The sequence below is a fragment of the Arachis hypogaea genome, chromosome 18 (genome assembly GCF_003086295.3).
Source record: "Arachis hypogaea cultivar Tifrunner chromosome 18, arahy.Tifrunner.gnm2.J5K5, whole genome shotgun sequence".
Lineage (NCBI taxonomy): Eukaryota > Viridiplantae > Streptophyta > Magnoliopsida > Fabales > Fabaceae > Arachis > Arachis hypogaea.
The window spans coordinates 18852029-18857452 of NC_092053.1; the positions used below are offsets into that span (position 1 = coordinate 18852029).

General features: G+C 41.7%; 1 non-coding gene across 1 annotated transcript; it reads left to right on the top strand.

Moving 5' to 3' along the window:
• Positions 1-5106: 5106 nt before the first annotated feature.
• LOC112773612 (small nucleolar RNA R71) lies at positions 5107-5214 on the top strand. Its single transcript, XR_003188154.1, has one exon. It is a non-coding gene; the product is annotated as a small nucleolar RNA R71 (small nucleolar RNA).
• Positions 5215-5424: the final 210 nt, after the last annotated feature.

Here is a 5424-nt window from a genome sequence, read left to right on the forward strand (position 1 = left end):
AGGGAGGTCAGAATCCAACAGCATCAGCAGTCCTTTTTCAACCTCTGAATCTGATTTCTGCTCAAGTCCCTCAATTTCAGCCAGAAAATACCTGAAATTACAGAAAAACACACAAACTCATAGTAAAGTCCAGAAATGTGAATTTAACATAAAAACTAATGAAAACATCCCTAAAAGTAACTAGATCCTACTAAAAACATACTAAAAACAATGCCAAAAAGCGTATAAATTATCCGCTCATCACAACACCAAACTTAAATTGTTGCTTGTCCTCAAGCAACTTAAAATCAAATAGGATAAAAAGAAGAGAATATACTATAAATTCCAAACTATCAATGAAACATAGCTTCAATCAAATGAGCGGGACTTATAGCTTTTTGCCTCTTGAATAGTTTTGGCATCTCACTTTATCCATTGAGGTTTAGAATGATTGGCATCTATAGGAACTTCAGATTTCGAATAGTGTTATTGACTCTCTTAGTTCAGTATGATGATTCTTGAACACAGCTTCTTTATGAGTCTTGGCCGTGGCTCTAAGCACTTTGTTTTCCAGTATTACTACCGGATACATAAATGCCACAGACACATAATTGGGTGAACCTTTTCAGATTGTGACTCAGCTTTGCTAAAGTCCCCAATTAGAGGTGTCCAGGGTTCTTAAGCACACTCTTTGTTTGCTTTGGACCTTGACTTTAACCGCTCAGTCTCAAGTTTTCACTTGACACCTACACGCCACAAGCACATGGTTAGGGACAGCTTGGTTTAGCCGCTTAGACCATGATTTTATTCCTTTAGGCCCTCCTATCCACTGATGCTCAAAGCCTTGGGATCCTTTTTATTTGCCCTTGCCTTTTGGTTTTAAGGGTTATTGGCTTTTTCTGCTTGCTTTTTCTTTTTCTTTCTAATTTTTTTTTCTGCAAGCTTTGTTCTTTGCTGCTTTTTCTTGCTTCAAGAATCATTTTTTTATGATTTTTCAGATTATCGAATAACATGTCTCCTAGTCATCATTCTTTCAAGAGCCAACATATTTAACATTCTTAAACAACAACTTCAAAAGACATATGCACTGTTCAAGCATACATTCAGAAAACAAGAAGCATTGTCACCACATCAATATAATTAAACTAAGTTCAAGGATAAATTCGAAACTCATGTACTTCTTGTTCTTTTGAATTAAAACATTTTTCATTTAAGAGAGGTGATGGATTCATAGGACATTTATAACTTTAAGACAAAGTTACTAACTACTAATGATCATGTAATGAAGACACAAACATAGATAAGCACATAACATAGAAAACGAAAACAGAAGAAATAAGAACAAGGAATGAATCCACCTTAGTGATGGTGGCGTTTCCTTCTTGAGGAACCAATGATGTCCTTGAGCTCTTCTATGTCTCTTCCTTGTCTTTGTTGCTCCTCCCTCATTGCTTTTTGATCTTCTCTTATTTCATGAAGCATGATGGAGTGCTCTTGATGTTCCACCCTTAGTTGTCCCATATTGGAACTCAATTCTTCTAGGGAGGTGTTGATTTGCTCCCAATAATTTTGTGGAGGAAAGTGCATTTGAGGCATCTCCGGGATCTCATGGAAATGAGCTTCTTGCGCCTCTTGAGCTCCATGACTGGGCTCTCTTGCTTGCTCCATCTTTTTCTTAGTGATGGGCTTGTCCTCTTTGATGAGGATATCTCCCTCTATGTCAATCCCAGCTGAATTGCATAGGTGGCAAATGAGGTGAGGGAAGGCTAACCTTGCCATAGTGGAGGACTTGTCAGCCACCTTGTAGAGTTCTTGAGGTATAATCTCATGAACTTCCACCTCTTCTCCAATCATGATGCTATGGATCATGATGGCCCGGTCTATAGTAACTTCAGACCGGTTGCTAGTGGGAATGATTGAGCATTGAATAAACTCCAACCATCCTCTAGCTACAGGCTTGAGGTCCAATCTTCTTAGTTGAACCGGCTTGCCTTTGGAGTCAATCTTCCATTGAGCTCCTTCTACACATATGTCCATAAGGACTTGGTCCAACCTTTGATCAAAGTTGACTCTCCTTGTGTAGGGGCGTGCGTTGTCTTCCATGTATGGCAAGTTGAACGCCAACCTCACATTCTCCGGACTAAAATCTAAGTATTTCCCCCGAACCATTGTAACATAGTTCTTTGGATCCGGGTTCTTACTTTGATCATGGTTCTTGGTGATCCATGCATTGGCATAGAACTCTTGAACCATTAGGATGCCGACTTGTTGGATGGGATTTGTTAGAACTTCCCAACCTCTTCTTTGAATTTCATGTCGGATCTCCGGATACTCATTTCTTTTGAGTTTGAAAGGGACCTCAGGGATCACCTTCTTCTTGGCCACAATATCATAGAAGTGGTCTTGATGGGCTTTGGAGATGAACCTTTCCATCTCCCATGACTCGGATGTGGAAGCTTTTGTCTTCCCTTTCCCTCTTCTAGAGGATTCTCCGGTCTTAGATGCCATCAATGGTAATGGAAAAACAAAAAAGCTATGCTTTTACCACACCAAACTTAGAATATTGCTCGCCCTCGAGCAATAAACAAAAGAATAGAAGAAGATGAAGAAGAAATATGGGGAGGGAGAGGGAATATGTGTTTTCGGCCAAGAGGAGTGTAGAGGGGTGTGTTGTGTGAATTTGAAGAAGAATGGAGGGCTTTATATAGGGTAGGGAGGTGGGGTATTGGTTCGGCCATATGGGTGGGTTTGGGTGGGAAATTGGTTTTGAATTTTGAAGGTAGGTGGAGTTTATGAGGTAGGTTTATGGGGAAGAGTGGATGGATGTGAGTGGTGAAGGTTTAGTGGGGAAGAGAGATTGAGGTGATTGGTGAGGGGTTTTTGGGGAAGAGTGTTTATGGGGTTGTGTGAAAGAGAGTGGTGAGAAGAGGTGAGTGGAGGTAGGTGGGGATCTTGTGGGGTCCACAGATCCTGAGTGGATCCTGTGGGGTCCACAGATCCTGAGGTGTTCAAGGATTTACATCCCTGCACCCATTAGGCATGTAAAAATGCCTTTGTATCCAACTCTGGGCGTTCAGCGCCAGGTTGGTGGCCATTTTGGGCGTTCAACGCCCATCTGTGTGCCATTTCTGGTGTTGAACGCCAAAACCATGCCTGTTCTGGCGTTCAGCGCCCAGAAGCTGCCCATTTTGGGCGTTCAGCGCCAGAACCATGCTCTGTTCTGGCGTTTGAACGCCAGACAGATGCTCCTCCAGGGTGTGATTTTTCTTCTGCTGTTTTTGATTCCATTTTCAATTTTTCTATTTATTTTGTGACTCCACATGATCATGAACCTAAGAAAACATGAAAAATAATAAAAATAAGAATTAGATAAACATTGGGTTGCCTCCCAACAAGCACTTCTTTAATGTCAATAGCTTGACAGTGGGTTCTCATGGAGCCTCACAGATGTGCAGAGCTTTGTTGAGACTTTCCAACACCAAACTTAGAGTTTGGATATGGGAGTTCAACACCAAACTTAGAGTTTGGTTGTGGCCTCCCAACACCAAACTTAGAGTTTGACTGTGGGGGCTCTGGTTGACTCTGCTTTGAGAGAAGCTTTTCATGCTTCCTCTTCATGGTTGCAGAGGGAGATCCTTGAGTTTTAAACACAAGGGAGTCCTCATTCCATTGAAGGACTATTTCACCTCTGTCAACATCAATCACAGCTCTTGCTGTGGCCAGGAAAGGTCTTCCTAGGATGATGGATTCATCCTCTTCCTTTCCAGTATCCAGGACTATGAAATCAGTAGGTATGTAAAGGCCCTCAACCTTTACTAATACATCTTCTACTTGTCCAAAAGCCTGTTTTCTTGAGCTGTCTGCCATCTCTAGTGAGATTTTAGCAGCTTGCACCCCAGAGATTCCCAGTTTCTCTATTACAGAGAGGGGCATGAGATTTATTCCTGAACCAAGGTCACACAGAGCCTTAAAGATCATGGTGCCTATGGTACAGGGTATTATGAACTTTCCAGGATCCTGTCTCTTCTGAGGCAATGTCAGTTGATCCAGATCACTTAGTTCATTGATGAACAAGGGAGGTTCAACTTCCCAAGTATCAATGCCAAATAATTTGGCATTTAGCTTCATGATTGCACCAAGAAACTTGGCAGTTTGCTCTTCAGTAACATCCTCATTCTCTTCAGAAGAAGAATACTCATCAGAGCTCATGAAGGGCATAAGGAGGTTCAATGGGATCTCTATGGTCTCTAGATGGGCCCCAGAGTCCTTTGGTTCCTCAGAGGGAAGCTCCTTATTAACCACTGGACGTCCCAGGAGGTCTTCCTCCTTGGGATTCACGTCCTCTCCTCTCCTCACAGGTTCGGCCATGGCGCTTATGTCAATGGCCTTGCACTCTCCTTTTGGATTCTCTTCTGTATTGCTTGGGAGAGTACTAGGAGAGATTTCAGTGATCCTTTTACTCAGCTGGCCCACTTGTGCTTCCAGATTTCTAATGGAAGACCTTGTTTCATTCATGAAACTTACAGTGGCTTTAGATAGATCAGAGACTAGATTTGCTAAATTAGAAGCATTTTGTTCAGAGTTCTCTATCTGTTGCTGAGTTGATGATGGAAAAGGTTTATTATTGTTAAACTTGTTTCTTCCACCATTATTAAAGCCTTGTTGGGGCTTTTGATCCTTCCATGAGAAATTTGGATGATTTCTCCATGTTGAGTTATAGGTGTTTCCATAAGGTTCACCTAAGTAATTTACCTTTGCTATTGCAGGGTTCTCAGGATCATAGGCTTCTTCTTCAGAAGATGCCTCTTGAGTACTGTTGGATGCAGCTTGCATTCCATGCAGACTCTGAGAAATCATATTGACTTGCTGAGTCAATATTTTATTCTGAGCCAATATGGCATTCAGAGTATCAACCTCAAGAACTCCCTTCTTCATAGGCGTCCCATTACTCACAGGATTCCTTTCAGAAGTGTACATGAACTGGTTATTAGCAACCATGTCAATGAGTTCTTGAGCTTCTGCAGGCGTTTTCTTTAGGTGAATGGATCCACCTGCAGAAGTATCCAATGACATCTTTGATAACTCAGATAAACCATCATAGAATATATCCAGGATGGTCCATTCTGAAAGCATGTCAGAAGGACACTTTTTGGTCAACTGTTTGTATCTTTCCCAAGCTTCATAGAGGGATTCACCTTCTTTCTGTCTGAAGGTTTGAACATCAGCTCTAAGCTTGCTCAGCTTTTGAGGAGGAAAGTACTTGGCTAAGAAAGCCGTGACCAGCTTATCCCAAGAGTTCAGGCTGTCTTTGGGTTGAGAATCCAACCATAATCTAGCTCTGTCTCTTACAGCAAAAGGGAAAAGCATGAGCCTGTAGACTTCAGGATCTACTCCATTAGTCTTAACAGTATCACATATCTGCAAGAATTCAGTTAAGAACTGAAA